The 16,221-nt window shown below is 39.1% G+C and overlaps 1 protein-coding gene across 50 annotated transcripts in view; it reads left to right on the top strand.

Moving 5' to 3' along the window:
* The window catches only part of PLAGL1 (PLAG1 like zinc finger 1), a 124,334-nt gene that overhangs the window by 70,690 nt on the left and 37,423 nt on the right, over nt 1–16,221 (top strand). For 12 of the 50 annotated variants that reach the window (XM_063813532.1, XM_063813524.1, XM_024357440.3 and 9 more), the window contains exon 2: nt 8,790–8,829. The exons of the other annotated variants lie outside the window; for them this stretch is intronic. The gene's annotated coding sequence lies outside the window, so the exon portion shown is untranslated. The remainder of the gene's footprint in view (nt 1–8,789; nt 8,830–16,221) is intronic. 50 annotated transcript variants of the gene reach the window in all.

Here is a 16,221-nt window from a genome sequence, read left to right as displayed (position 1 = left end):
TTGGGGGCCAAAGGATCGTTTTAAGACTTCAGCTGATAGTCTTATTCTTTTTGGCAGCACAGTGCTCCCCAAAATTTGGAAGCTTTCTTATCTGTTTGTCTCCAGTCAATTCTGTGTGCTAGTAAACACAGCCCTAGAATTTTCTTTTGTCATGCATGAGTCCTGGTTTTCAGATTTGCTACATTGATTTGCATTCTCACTCCCATAGCTGTCTTTCTGGTCCTAAAGGAAGTTATCTTGGAACTGGCTGGCTTCTATTGGAAAGCTTTACTTTTAATCTGATCTATTATCTCAGTCATTTTATCCACATGAAAAGATTTAATGGATATATTATCTATCCTTGTCCTGAGACAATTTAGTTTTTTTAAAAAAAAGTTTTCCTTGGCTAATGATCTTCAAAGTCTTACCTTTAACTGTTAGTGTAGGGGTGGAGAAGAAGTTAGTTTTTGTAGTTGCAAAATCTGAAATGTCTGCTGTCTCCTCATTCCCTTTCACTTCCTGGAAACCGGATAGTTCTTTTCTAAGCTCAGCTCTTTCTTGAAATACTTTGTCAAATGAAGCCAATAATAACCAATACACATGTCAATTGCGTGTGTGTGTGTGTGTGTGTGTGTGTTTTGTTTTGTTTTTTGTTTTTTTGTTTTGAGACAGAGTCTAGCTCTGTCACCTAGGCTGGAGTGCAGTGGCGCGATCTTCGCTCACTGCAAACTCTGCCTCTCTGGTCCAAGCAATTCTCCTGCCCCAGCCTCCTGAGTAGCTGGGATTACAGGCACCCACCGCACCCAGCTAATTTTTCTATTTTTAGTATAGATGGGGTTTCACTGTGTTGGCCAGGCTGGTCTCGAACTCCTGACCTCATGATCCTCCTGCCTTGGCCTCCCAAAGTGCTGGGATTACAAGCGTGAGCCACCGCACCCGGCCGTTTTCTGTTTTTTTCTCTGTGTGTGTTTGTTTGTTTGTTTTTTTGAGATGGAGTCTCACTCACTGTGTCACCCAGGCTGGAGTGCGGTGGCAGGATCTCGGCTCACTGCAACCTCCACCTCCCAGGTTCAAGTGATTCTTCTGCCTCAGCTTCCTGAGTAGCTGGGATTACAGGCGTGCGCCACCACACCCAGCTAATTTTTGTGTTTTTAGTAGAGATGAGGTTTCACCATGTTGGCCAGGCTGGTCTCGAACTCCTGACCTCAAGTGATTCACCTGCCTTGGCCTCCCAAGGTGCTGTGAGCCACCTCACCCAACCATATTTCAATTGTTTTTTCTTACCTCTTCTCCTAGAGCTACAAGTAAATTTGACAGGAGATCTGCCTCCTGAACTAGCAGAGGCAAATGTTTTACCAGATATGTTGCCACTGTATAAAACACATCACTATCTTTCTGGCCCTTAAGACCACTTTCCTCACTACTTGCTGACCACTAAACCAAGGTCATATATTTTAGGTTTTTGCTAAAACATCCTACTTCTGGTACCAATTTCTATGTAGTCAGGATGGGCTAACATTATGTTGTGCTAACAAGCCATCCCCAAACCTCAGTGGCTTCATTCAAAGACAGTTTATTTTTTGTTTACAATAAACATCCACTGTGGACTTGCAGAAGACTATGCTTCACACAGAAAGACTCAAGCCTGTGATTGTACCACCTTTGTCATTGTACACTTTCTGGAACACTTGGCCTTCTCAGCCACTGTGGTTCAAAAAGAGAATATTCAACGGTTTTTCCTCAGTAATCAACTTTTTATTAAAGTCTAGAACTAATCTCATGCCCCTCCTAACTATACGGGGGTAGAGTTCAAGCCAGGATATTAATAGAAACACTTTTACCATACATCTAAATATTTATAAGTTATGCAGACCAACTAAGTTCAAAGCTAACCAATGAAGTCCAAAATATATCTTTCCTTGACCACTTTACCTCATATTTCCTGGAAAACCATGTTTGAATGTGGACTTCTTGGAGCCTGTACCTCTAGAACATGGCACTGGAGAGCAAGCTGGCTACTAGGCCCTGGCCTGTCTTCCCTTCTCTTAATGTTCTGGGATCACTCTGCCCACTATGTCCACATCTCCTGCAAACAGACACCCCTTGGCCACCCCTTGGGTCTAGGGACTGCATATAACAGGGCACAGTCTGCCCTTAAAAACACAGATCTAGGAAAGAGCCTGTGCGGTTCCTGGTTAGCAGGCTTGAAGCTCTTTGGACAAGGAATGCCGTGGTTCTGGGAACCAGGAGCATAGCCTAGGAGAGGGAGTGTAGGCCTGGGTGGGCACCTTCCCCTTAGGCCTTTGGACTCCTCATGATAAAGGAAATGGTGCAGCTAGAGAAAGGCCAGAATGGAACATGGATCCTAAGGCAGAGCTCCACTCACCTGGGTTAAGGGCAGTGCTGAGCGAGTGCAATGTCTGAATACCTAGAAAACCAGACAGGTTATGGGATAAGCACATAACTCTGTTCCACACCTCATGCTCACCAATTTGGCTTCCATGGTAGAACTAGGGTAGAACTAGGGAGGGAAGATGCCCTAATCACCAAAATTCAGTATCACGGCCCCCCAGTGCCATGTTCTAGAGGTACAGACTCCAAGAAGTCCACATTCAAACATGGTTTTCCTGGAAATATGAGGTAAATTGGTCAAGGAAAGATAGATTTTGGACTTGGTTGGTTAGCTTTGAACTTAGTTGGTCTGCATAATTTATAACTTATAAATATTTAGATGTATGGTAAATTAAAATCCTCATCATAAATTTCCATTATGATATATAAGTCAGTTTCTGAGGTGTTTCTTCATAGCAAATTTGCATCAGTTCTAGGTTTTCCAACCTTGTGGACATAATGGGACAATGTCACATCTGTCAGAGTGATGCCCCTATCTTGCCATCATCTAATGGAAACAACTAAGAAACAATGAAATGCTTATTATCTGTCTGATGTTGGGAAAGGTTTTATTCTTTCTCAGCCACAATTTTCTTATTTGTACAAAGGGGCTAAAGCCACCTATTCTCATGTGGTTGGAACAATTAAATAATTGACACCAAGTGGTCAACACAGAAAACATTCATAGGCAAAGCAAGGTCCTTTTTCTCAGTTAAAAATAATGAAAAACAATGAGATATTCTAAGGAATGTGTCTGATATATAATGCAGCGGCATGACACAAGGGAGGAAAGAGGGGTTGGGTCCCGGGAAGATGAAGTCTTTAATATCCTGAAAAGAGTGCCTTGGGGCAGCTCTGGGCTCTTGCATATCTTGAAGGGAAGGTACGTTTTTACTATCTCAACCTAGTAATCTCTCTTGAGCCTCAGTGTCCTGGTTTTTAAAATGAGGATAATAAGAATTGCTTTGATGACCTTGATAAAGATCTTTTGATAGAGTGGTAGAGATAAGAGCCTGGGGAATGGGTTGGAAAGTGAGTGGGAGGTAAGGAAATGGGGATTATCTAAGTTTTCTGTTCTTTTCAGAAGTTTGTCTGAGAAAGGGTGGGAGTATAGTGGGACCTGGAGGTCAATGGAGGTTTTGTTCTTTAAAAATTGAGGAATATCAGCCAGGCACGATGGCTCACACCTGTAATCCCTGCACTTTGGGAGGCCAAGGCGGGCGGATCCCAAGGTCAGGGGATGGAGACCATCCTGGCCAACATGTTGAAACCCCGTCTCTAATAAAAATACAAAAATTAGCTGGGCATGATGGCACATGCCTGTAATCCCAGCTACTTGGGAAGCTGAAGCAAGAGAATCGCTTGAACCCGGTAGGCGGAGGTTGCAGTGAGCTGAGATCATGCCACTGCACTCCAGTCTGGCAACAGAGCGAGACTCCATCTCAAAAAAAAAAAAAAAAAAAAAAAAAAAAAAAATTGGGGAATATCAGAGCATAGTATGTGTCGATGACAAGTATCTTTAGTAAAAAGGGAGAAGATAATGTATAAGAAATTTTGAATAGAGAGGTGGAGTTGGCCTCTGGTTCTAGGGAGGGTGCATCCTCCTGTGGATATGGGAAAGTTTCTGAGTTTAGAGATAGAAGGCAGAGATGCCCTATCCAACAGCTTTTGTTTTCTCACAGAAGCATGAAGTAGGGATGTTAACAGAGAGATGTTATGTGTTAAGTATTAGGAGTGGGGAAGGCAATTGGAAGATAGGAGAGAAGGTGTGAAATGAAATGACCAAAGATTAGGGAAATGTTGCATAATTGTTGGGCAGTTTCTAGAACCCAAGTGAATTTGAGTTGGCAGAGTTAGAGTGTATGTATGTTTACCCATGGATACATATATGGAGAGAGAAAGAGAGATTGATTACAAAGAATTGACCCTGATGATTATGAAGGCTGAGAAATCCCACAGCCAACTGTCTGCAAGCTGGAGACTCGGGAAAGCTGGTGGTGTGATTCTGGTCCAAGGCTGAACGCCTGAGAAGCAGAGGAGCCAGGGGTATAAATCCCAGTCCAAGGACAGGAGGAGACTGATGTCCTAGCTCAGGCAGGCAGGAAGAAAAGGGGGTGAATTCCTCCTCCTTCCACCTTTTTGTTCTATTCGGGCCCTCAGTGGATTGGATGATGCCAGCCCATATTTGGGAGGGTGGTATGCTCCGAACTCCACCAACACAAGTGCTGATTTCATCCAGAAATACCTGCATGGACATAGCCAGAAATAATGTTTAACCTGGCACTTGTGGCACAGTCACGTTGACACAATTCACTGTCATATCACACTCTCCAGGGATGAGAACTCATCTCTGAGTCCTCCCTGCATTTCTACTGTAGTAGCCTTTCCACTGTATTGTTTCTGTGCGTTTTTAATGTCCCCTGGGGCACCCCCAGACACACTGAGCTGCCTATCTGGGCTTTCCAAGTTATCCCTGAGGTATGCATTATTATTTGGTTAGCGCTGTGATTACAAAAGTGCATAGGTTTTGAGTGGTCTACTCTGAATTTTTCTCCCTCTGTTATTTTTGGTGTGAGATTTTGCAGACCATGAGTTATTTCAAACATACGTGACCTGTCTTCATGTCTGTGTAAGGGCATTGCAATGAACTGAATGTGTGTGTCCCCCCAAAAGCCATGTGTTGAAACCCTAATCCTAATGAAATGGTATTTGAAAATGGGGCCTTAGGGAAGAAATTGGGCCATAAGGGTGGAGCCCTCAGGAATGGGATTAGTGCCTTTATAAGAAAAGGACAGAGAACTAGCTGGCTTTTCTTCCTACCTTGTGAGGATAGGAGAGCCAGCAGTAGACAGTTGGAGGAGGTTCCTCACCAAAACCTGCCCATGCTGGCACCATGATCTCAGACTTCTCCCCTCCAGAACTGTGAAAAATAAATGTGTCAGCCATCCAGTCTATGGCACTTTGTTATTACAACCTGAACTGACCAAGGCAGGCATGCTCAGTTTTTAGAATTTTTGAATGCTTTCATGTAAAACAATAAAGGATATCATCTTCCTGGCAGATAAATGCAATTCAAAGGAAAGTGCCCACAGTAGCCCCTGATGCCAGGTCTTGCCTTTCATGGAAGATCTTGGTTTCCTCCTCCAGAACCTCTGATGAAGTGGAGCCAACCTACCATTAACTCTGCTGTGATTGTACTCATCACTGCGAAGGGCATTTATGGGATGTTCGTGCATGGCTATTATTTGTAAACTAAGTTATACAGATATAGTCTTTATCCTCTAAGAATTTAACAACTTAAAAACAGTGACATAAACGTAAATGTTACAGCTGAGGTGATAAACAAACTTGAAAAATTTAGTTAATCTTGTAGGATGTTCTAGAATGGTGAACCACTGAGGAACCATACAGGTCATACTGTACACCACCAGATGACTGTGTTTAGCCGCAGAGGAAGAGTGATGTTAGTTTAGGCATAATCGTTATTACTTACCAAGACTTACTGGACAAACATCACTGGGAATGGAAAAGTGTTTCTCAGTTTTTATCTTATATGTATGGGAAAAGCTTGGCAGACAAGATAGAAAGGTTATTCTAAATAAACAATATGCTTTTAGAAAGATATGAGAAACAAGTCATGTTAAACTTCAAGGAGGCTTTGTATATGTGTTTCCCTGGGAGAAGAATTAGAGATAAATGAGGAATTCTGATTTTTCTTCATTCTTAGAACGTTGACATCTATTTTGTCCCATGTTTTAGACAGAGTTTTCAGAGAAAATTAAGGTTACCATCTGCCTTGTATTTACTCAAGAAGACCAGGACACAGTGTTTTCTTGAAATAATAATGCTTATAAAAGTCTTAACTCTAGGAGCCATTGAAAAGAGAGCTGTATCCAGTGTCCCCTGAGTCTGTCACGCTGGCCCAGCCACGGACAGCTGGCTTCTTGGTGAAGAAGGGCAAACAGGCATCGTAGGGTGGTGTCTGAAAAGGAGAGGGTTTCCTTCACCCTGATCTTTTGCTTACCCACCTTTAAAAAAATGTGAATTTTTACTTTGGGAGGCCAAGGTGGGAGAATCTCTTGGGCCCAGAAATTCAAGACTAGCCTGGGCAATATAGTGACACCTTGTCTCTACCAAAAAAAAAAAAAAAAAAAAAGCCGGTGTGGTGGCACATGCCAGGTCTTGCCTTTCAGGGAAGATCTTGGTTTCCTCCTCCAGAACCTCTGATGAAGTGGAGCCAACCTGCCATTAACTCTGCTGTGTTGGGAGGCTGAGGTGGGAGGATCAATTAAGCCCCCGAGATCAAGGTTGCAGTGAACCTTGATCACGTCACCACACTTCAGTCTGGGTGACAGAGACCCTGTCTCTGAATAAATAAATAAATAAATAAAAGCCTTGAGTAACTGGGGGAGATTATAAAGCTAGTTACAATCAATTAATAGTGATTTCTAGAAATCTCGTAAGATGTAAGCATTTTAATTTAAAGGTTTCTTTTTAGCTACCTTTTAACTGAAAATGTTTTTAATATATTTCAATGTTAACGAAGTAATGAATTAACTTCCCTCCCAGAAAGTCAAGAATAATAGCGTGTATCTTCCTGTGGAAGATGAACTTCAGAGCTCCATTTCCCTAGTTCCTATGTATAACTCGGTTATACGCACACCAAACCATGCTAATAATGCATTCTCCTCCCCTGGCTGCCTCTTGAACTTAGATCATCCAGGAGACGTCTGTAAAATTAGCACTGTAAGGAAAGCCTCGCCAGGGTATTTGGGGCAGCATATCAATGGCTTATTGAGCAGGCGCCTTTTAAGCACTGTTGAATGATAGGCAAAACTGTCACAGCTATGCATAAATGTGCTGTGTAGTTTCACAGAAGAGAATATTAGTCCTCAGTAATAATGCTATATTATTAAGCTAATAAACCTACAGAAAGTTTGTCACAATAGGTGTCTGTCAAATTACTATAATCTGAACATTATCTTTGGAGTTTTAGATGTCTCTATTGGCTGAAGAGCCTAATTTTGAAGCTTTTATCTGTTCAAAAATTTCAGTTCTCCCATCATCATCTCTGCTCAATTGAATATGTCTTTTTCAAGAGTAATCTTGACTATGTATAAACTGCTGCCTGTCAATCCCCAACGAATGTTAAGACTATCTTTTTAGGGCTGGCGAACAGTTTGTTGCTATAATATAAAATCTTTTCTGCATGTCCCAACCTTTGTTTTTGGCAATTTCCTATGATTTTATGCTTGAATAAAATACTCCTTCCATTTTACACATCATTGCTTTAGACATTTTCCTTGTTGAATTCTGGTATGTTAAAATGAAGCTTACCAATAATTAGGTGATTTATTTGTCATAGCAATGAATGATGACATCAAAACATCTTGACTTTATCATGGGTTTCCTTGAGGGATGGTAGAGTCTGGGTGCCCAGAGTCTGGTCCCAGGTTCCAGGATTTGCCACTTGCTAGTTGTTTGACTTTAGGCAACTTGTAAACCTCTTGGTGCCTCAATTTTCTCCTGGGCCAAACAGGGTCAATGTGCATACATCAAAGGTTTGGTAAAAGGATTAAATTATATATATATATATATATATATATAATTTGATATATATATGTGTATATATATCTTTTATATATATGTGTGTGTGTGTATATATATACACACACACACACACACACACACATAATAATATATAATATGTAGCTTGGCCCATGGTAAGCACTCAGAGGTTTCTTGTTAGTAATATATTGAAAATATGGAATCTGTGAGTGCAGACAACATTTCTGACTCCCTTACTTTTTGCGTTTTGATTTTTGAAATGAGTGATCTGTGCCATGCTAACAATAAGAAAAACTTCTCCCTGGAGAAGGTATTCCTTAAACTAAACCTTTAATGCAGAAAACTAAAAGTATTCATTCAAGATTTGACATGTAACTAGGAAGTAGTAGTAGTAGTAGTAGACATAGAACTATGGACAAGGAATGAAATACTTTTTGTAAATGGCTGTTATTATTTTAGTGTTAAAAATAGATGTGCAATGGGTCAGGGGCAGAAAGAGATTGTGGCAAAGGAGGTGGTGTGTGTTTGTAAAAGGGCAACATGATGGATCCTTGTGATGGAACTGTTCAATATTTTGACTAGTGGTAGATATGTGAGCCTACACGTGATAAAACTGTATAAAACACACTAATACAATTAAATGGGAAATCGCGATAGGCTAGTAGATGGTATTAATATAAACATATCGATTGTGATATTGTTCTGTTGTTTTGTGAAATGTTACTATTGTGGGAGACTGAGTAAAGGCTCTTTTAAAATTGCATATGAACCTACAGTGATCTCAAAATTATAATTGACAAATGCATGTGCAAATATTATATAAAACTAGTAATTTTTATTTCTGTTTGCAGATTGTTCCTGCCTGATTCATAAGCATCGTGATTGGCTTTTGTAAGCTGATATTTCAGTTTCTTTTATCCTCTTCCCCCAATACCTTGTCTTCTCTAATAACTTGATAATGGTTTTTTAGAGCTCCTAGAGCAAAAATTGGAGCAAAACTTTTTTGTTATTTGGTTCTTAAATTATTTTAAAGTCTGTCTCACTTTTTCTGGTACTCTTAGATAATAGTTATTTTGATAATGATTTTTGAAGTACATGTCTTGGCCTAGGGACATTTGTTTCCTTATAGTGACTTCTTATCAGAGTTATGGTTAGTGGGAGCAAAGCGCAGAGCTGAGGTTGTATATAGATGCAGACGTCCTGTTGGGCATTAGTCTTCCTCCAAAACATATTTATGTATCTTTGTTTTTAAATAGTCTATGAAGTGTCATTTTTATGGAGGAGAATTGAAATATACTAAACCAATTTTAAATACATCTTTGAGAAGTTATTTTCTGAGATGGTTTTGTTTTTCATCATGTTAGCAGGCGAGGAGAATATTGTTACAAAGTAACTTAACAAGGATTTGCATTCTCTGACAGATTCTAAGTCTGTATCTTGAATCTTGTTCTAGCAGGTTCTGTTTCACCTCTTTTGAAGCCACCAAGAAGACACACACCTCTAATACAGTCTTCCCAATAGTACCTACCTTGGCATACTCATTCCTTAGGATGTTAACTGATATTATATGGAAAATGAGCATATGGTCATTTAAATTTGGGAAAAAAGCTGAGTTAAAATCAAATTAGACTTATTTCCAACAAGTGATTATTGATGGCCTTTGGTGTGTGGTGTTTCTCCAGCATATTTCACCATACAACCCCTACCTCACCAAATATACCATTGAACTGGTGCTCCACAGAAAAGTTTGAGAAATTTTGCTTTAGAATTTAGGAAACTGATATAAATGACAGAATTAATTGTACATTTTTCAGAATGATAGTGAAAGAGAAGAAGGACATTTGAGCAGAACGCAAGTTGGACCATAAAAGGACAGTTGGATTAGCTTAAAACAGCTGACTTGGAGTTAGGCCTAAATCATTATTATAAATATAGTTATAAGACAACATAAAAATTTAAAATCTGGAAAGTAAAAATACATCATTGTTCCTTATTCCTTGAAGATTCAGGATCTGTCCTTCCCTGTAAGACTAATGTGTCCTAATTCTTGGTGATTTTCAGGCTTTGTAGAGTCTTAACAGCCTGGCTTCTCGGTTTCTTGATTTCCTCTCCTTCAATGACCTTGTCTTCCAAACCACATTAGCAACTTTCTCCCGTAGTCATACTGTGGGCCTAGTCATTAATAAGAACTGCTCTCACTCCATGATCTTGAGTCCCAGCACCCCATTCTCCATCTGTCCTCCCACTCCAACATTTTTAACTCCACCTAGACATACAACTTTTACACTGCAGCACACTTCCTTCATATCTCACATCCTCCCTTACTCAACGTCAATAGCCTACCCTCTCATTAAAATCACTCATCCACTCATCTTCTCTGTCCCTCCCCTTTGCTTTGTTGTACTTAGCCATCTATATCCCAGTGCCTTGGTTTGCTGATTCCATGCCTGCAGCGTGCAGCTGAACATAGCTGGAGAAAGATACCCAGCCATGCTCAATTTAAAGCTTACCCTTGTACTTATATTCTTAGTCCCATCTCCTCTCACCTGCTCAAGGATATAGCTACAGTAGTTGTCCCTTCTCTCTCCTGCATCATGCATTCCCACCTCCCTGCTTTACTTAAAAAAATTATTTAACTCCCATTCCTCTCTAATTACTACCCCATTTAATGTCCCTGCTTCCTTTTACACAATTTCTCAGTTCTGTCTGGGCATTCCACCAAAGTTCTCAAGTGTCACCAGTGACCTTCATATTGCAAACCCAACCATTAATTCTCAGTCCGTATCTTCCTTGATCTGTCAGAAGCACTGACCCCACTGATCATGCTGCTCTGTGAAGTATGTTCTTCCCTTGTCTTCTGAGTCTCCACACTTTCCCAACTGCCTTCCTATTGCATGTGACTACTCTTATCTTTCTTGCAGTTACATCCTCATTGTCCTGACCTCCAAACATTGGCTGTCCCTGGGCACAGTCTCTGTACTTGTCCTCTGTCGATTCTCACTCCCTAGCTGCTCCCATTCATTTTCATGGCTTTAAATACATATATGCTGGCAGCTACTAAATTGCCTCCAGTGTGGACCTCTTCTCTAAACTCCAGATTCAAATATCCAATTGCTGGATGTCTAATAGGCATATCAAACCTAACATGTCTGCACCTGAGCTCCTGAGTTCTTCTCTGTTCCCAACCAAACTTCCTTCATCCTAAGTGGCCATTTACCGAGATGAGGAAGACTCTTCTTCCAGTTGCACAGGCCAGGTGCCTTTGCAGCATCCTCATTTCGTCTCTCTCACCCTCTACACATTCAGCTGTCAGGAGATACTGTCAGCCCCACCTTCCATAAATCCAGAAGGTGACCACTTCTCCCCAGCTCTTCTGCTACTGCGCTGGTGCACGCCTTCATCATCTCTTTATAAGAGTAGCCTTCTAACTGGTCTCCCTGGTTTCATACTTTCTCCCCTAGAATTCACTCTCCACACAACAGCCCGATAAATTATTTAAAACTGTAAGTCTGATCGTGTTACTTTTCTGCTCCAGTGTCTCCAGTCCCTCCCATCTCGCTTACGGAGGCTTATCAGCTCCTATGTGCTATGGGTCCCGTTACTTCTGGCCTAATCTTTTACCGCTTCCCTTCACCGACTGCTTTAGCCATACCAGTTTTCTTGTTTCTGCATCGAGTTTTGCAATTATTGTACCCAGAAATAGCCACATGACTTACATCCTTACCTCCTTCAGATCCTCCCTAAATTGTCATCCTCTCACCCATGCCTTTTTCCCTGACCAGCCTGTTTTAAATTGACACTATTTTCACTGCTAAATCTCTTAGCACTTCCTGTCTCTTCATTACTTTTATTTTTTTAAATCACCATCTGATACATATTTTACTTGAGCTTTGTTATGGGATACAGTTAAGCTACTAGAAACAATTAATTCAAAGATCAGCTTAATTCATTGGTGCGCTTCACAAGGGTAGGAATTTTTGCGTGTTTTGTTCACAGTGGTGAATCCCCAGCACCTAGAACGATGCCAGGAGAAACAACCACTCAATAAATGCTGGTTTAATGAAAAAGAAAAATCTTAAAAACCAAGTCCACCATATATATCCCACAAAGATAGGAAAGTGGGATTGGGGAAAGGGATGCTATAGTAGTTTGACTTTGCTTATTACACCCTTCTCTAGTTGCTGACTGATCATAGAATTGGGTAAATGGCTTGAGCTGGGACAATTTATTGTAAATATAAAGCACTAAGGCAAATATAAAGGATTGGAACTTCGTACTGAGAGGACTTCTGCTTCCAGCCATCTTGTAATAACAGGAACTGGAGTTATTCTCTGGCCTAAAATAGCCTAACAAACCGACACACACAAAAAGCCCATAAAACATATGAAACAAAGGCATTCCGACATTGGACAAGTGGCACGAGACAGTGAACACTGAGAGAAGGAAAAAACAAATCATTTGCCCCAGGCTGCAGTGCAGGAAGGCAGAACCCAAACACAGCTTATCCTAGGTTGAGATGATGGAGTTAGGAATTCTGGGAGGCTGAGGCAGCTAGAATTTGAAGGACAGAGTACCAGAGAAGAGAGAGTTAGTTACACAGAGAGTGAGCTCCAGAGATCTTCAGAGGGCTCTCCTGGAGGCTTCAGCCGAGTGCTGATTAGTGCATATGCATAAGAGAACTACCCATGGATGAGGAAAGAGGCACTGGGAAGAAGAAAGTAGCTCATATAAGGCAGTGAAGAGTGTGTCCCCCCCACCCCACCCCCACCATTCAGAGTGGAAAAACCTTGTATATAAGTGGGATTAGATGGTGTACTCAGAAGACTAATGCTTCAGCGATGAGGCAAAATTAGCCCTAGACTAGTCTAATCTGATCCTGCCTGAAAAATCTTAAAAGTAAGCCATTCAAGACAGGTCATAAAACTGTTTTGTAAAGGGCCAGATGGAAAATATTTTAGGATATGTGGGCCATGTGGTCTCTGTTTTAACTACTCACTTCTGCCCTTCTAGTGTTAAAACAGCCATAAACAATTTGTAAGCAAATGTATTTACATGTATCAGAATGTATTCCAATAAAATTTTATTTATAGAAATAGGCAGTGGTCCAGATTTGGCCTGTGGGCCTAGTTTGCAGACACTTGGTTTGAAGGATCAAATTGTTTCAAGTAGCTTAACTGTATCCCAGAACAAAGCTCAAGGATATTTAAGGAAATACAAAATATCCAGCACCCATTAATAAAGTATGCAATATGTAGCATTCAATCAGAATTTACCAGATGTGCAGAGAAGCAGGAAAATTCAACAGTGAAGAGAAAACTCAATCAATAGAAACAGACCCAGAAGTGACACACATCTAATAAGTGGAGATACTAAAATAAATTAAATAGATTTAATAAGGATATTCAAATAGTTATTGTTACTATGTTCCATATACTCAAGATGGTAGTGGAAAGCATAAGGTGGTTAAGAAAAGATGGAAGCTATAAAAAGACCTAAATTGAACTTCTAGACCTCTAGACATTTTATAAACACCTGAGTTGAAAAATACACTGGATAGGATTAAAATCCCAAAATACACTGGATAGCAATTATACAAAATGAGATACTGAATGGAAAAAAAAAAAAAAAAAAAAAACTAGAAAAAAGTGAATAGCACATCAGTGAGCTGTGGGACAACTTGAAATGACCAAATATGTATGTAATTGGAGTCCCCAAAGGAGGGAGAGAACAGAAAATAAAGATATAATGGCTGAAGACTTGCCAAATTTGATGAAAACAATAAATCCACAAATCTAAGTTAAATAAATATCAAGCAAGCACAAAAACATGAAGAAAACTACACCAAGGGACACCGTAATCAAATAGTTTAAAACCAGTAGTAAAGACAGATTTTAAAGCAGAGAAGAAAAAACTATACATTCAGAGGAACAAACATGACAGAAGGCTTCCTGTCAGAAGGAATGTAATCCAGAAGACAGTGGAAAGACACCTTCCAAGTAGTGAAAGCTAAAACTGTTAATCTAGAAATCTATAGTTGTGACAATATCTTTCAAAAAAGGTGAAACATGCAAGCACTTTCTTTGGTAGGAAAATAACAGGTGAAATAAAGACTTTTTCAGATGTACTAAAGCTGAAAGAATTAATCACCAGTAGACCCACAGTGTAAGAAATACTAAAGGAAATCTTTTTTTTTAAACTCTCACATTTATTGTCAGTTGATTTAATAAAGAAGGAAAATAATGCCAGATAGCAGTAAAGAGCACCAGAAATGGCAACCACCTAGGTAAATAAATACATACGATGATGATTATTATTAATATTTTTTAAAAGATAGTTTAAACAAAAATAGTAGCAAATGGGGTGTATAACATATAAAAGCAAAAGGTACAACAATAATTGCACAAAGGTCAGGTGAGGAAAAATATAACTATAAAGTTTTTATACTCTACATGAACTGGTATAATATCCCTTGGAAGTACACCATGGTAAGTTAAAGATATAACTATAAACTCTACAGCAACCACGAAGATATCAAAACATAGTTATAAGCCAAAGGAGATAAAACTAGAGAAAAATAATCAATTCAAAAGAAGAAAGAAAAGGAACAAAGAATAATTGAGGCAATTAGACAACAAATAACAAGATCGTACATTTCAGCCTAATCATGTCAGTAAGCATGTTAAGCATAAATGGTCTGTCATAATTAAAAGGCAAAGAATGTCAGATTTAATACACATATTGGCCAGTCTGAAGGTAATGAGTTACCTCAATTGATTGTTCACAGTCAGATTTAATACATACAAAACGCTTTGAGAACTAACTATATGCTGCCTACAAAAAAATGCACTTCATGTGTAAAGACACAAATAGATTATAAGCTAACGGATGAAAAAAATATCGTTTTTAGCACTGATTTTTTAAAACTGCGGTGACTGTATTCATATTAGACAAAGTAGAAATTAGAACAAAGAATATTACCAGGGATAAATAGAGTTGTTTCATAATGATAAAGTGGTGAATTCATAAAGAATAAATGATCTTAAATGTTTATGCACCTAGTAAAATAATTTCAGTATACATGGGAAGAAATAGACAAATTCACAATTGTGGTCAGATTTCAGCACCCTTCCTTCAATAGATAATAGATCAAGTAGTTGGAAAACCAATAAGGCTATAGAAGACTTGAACAGTGCTATCAACCACATTGACTTAATTGGCGTTTATAGAACGCTACTCAACAGCAAACTGCACGCTTTTTCCAAGCATAGCCAGAACATTTTTCAAGATAGACCATATTCTGGGTGGGAAAATAAGTCAATTCTAAAGGATTTAAATCATACAAAGAGTGTTCACTGACCATAATGGAATTTAATTAGAAAGGAATCTGGAAAAATATCTTGTAACTGAACATCACACTTCCAAATAACCCAGGGGCACATCCTGAGACATTAAAAACATCTTAACAAATTTAAAAGAATAGAAACCATACAAAATACTTTCTGAGACTACAGAATTAAACTAAAAGTTAATACTGGAAAAAGTGCTGGAAATTTTCCAAATATTTGGAAATTAAACAGTATGCTTCTAAATAACCCATGGATCAAAGAAAAATCTCAAGAAAAATGTTTAAATATTTTTAATTTTAATGAAAATACAGTTTATGAAACCATGTGGGATACAGCTGAAACAGTGCTTCAAAATTTGTAGCATTAAATGATGTATTAGAAAAGAAAAAGAACCTAAAATCAATAACCTCAGTTTCCACCTTTGGAAACTAGAAAAAGAAGAACAAATTAAACCTGCAGTGAGCAGAAGAAAGTAAATACTGAAAATTAGAGCGGAAATCAACAAAGTTGAAAACAGGAAAACAATGGAGAAAATCAACAAAATAAAAAGCTGGTTCTTTGAAAAGATCAGTAAAATGATAAATCTCTAGCCAGGCAACCAAGGAAAAAAGAGTACACCAATTGCCAATGTTAGGAATGAAAGAGGTGTTATTCTGCCAATCCCATGGATAAAATACAGGATTAGTAAGAGAATAGTATAAATAAGCTCTCACTCACATATTTGATAAATTAGATAAAATAGACTAGTTCCTTGAAATACACATATAAACTTAAAACAGCTTCTAGACAGCAGACCCAGATGGTTGTACTGGTGAATTCTACCAGCCAGCCAGTGTGACACAAACGAAATCAATCCGCACCAAAAAGAAATGAGCTGGCCAGGTGCAGTGGCTCACACCTATAACCCCAGCATGTTTGGAGGCCGAGATGGGTGGAT

The sequence above is a fragment of the Pan troglodytes genome, chromosome 5, assembly GCF_028858775.2.
Source record: "Pan troglodytes isolate AG18354 chromosome 5, NHGRI_mPanTro3-v2.0_pri, whole genome shotgun sequence".
NCBI lineage: Eukaryota > Metazoa > Chordata > Mammalia > Primates > Hominidae > Pan > Pan troglodytes.
Note: the sequence above shows the minus strand (reverse complement) of the source record. Positions and strands in the feature narration are given on the sequence as shown.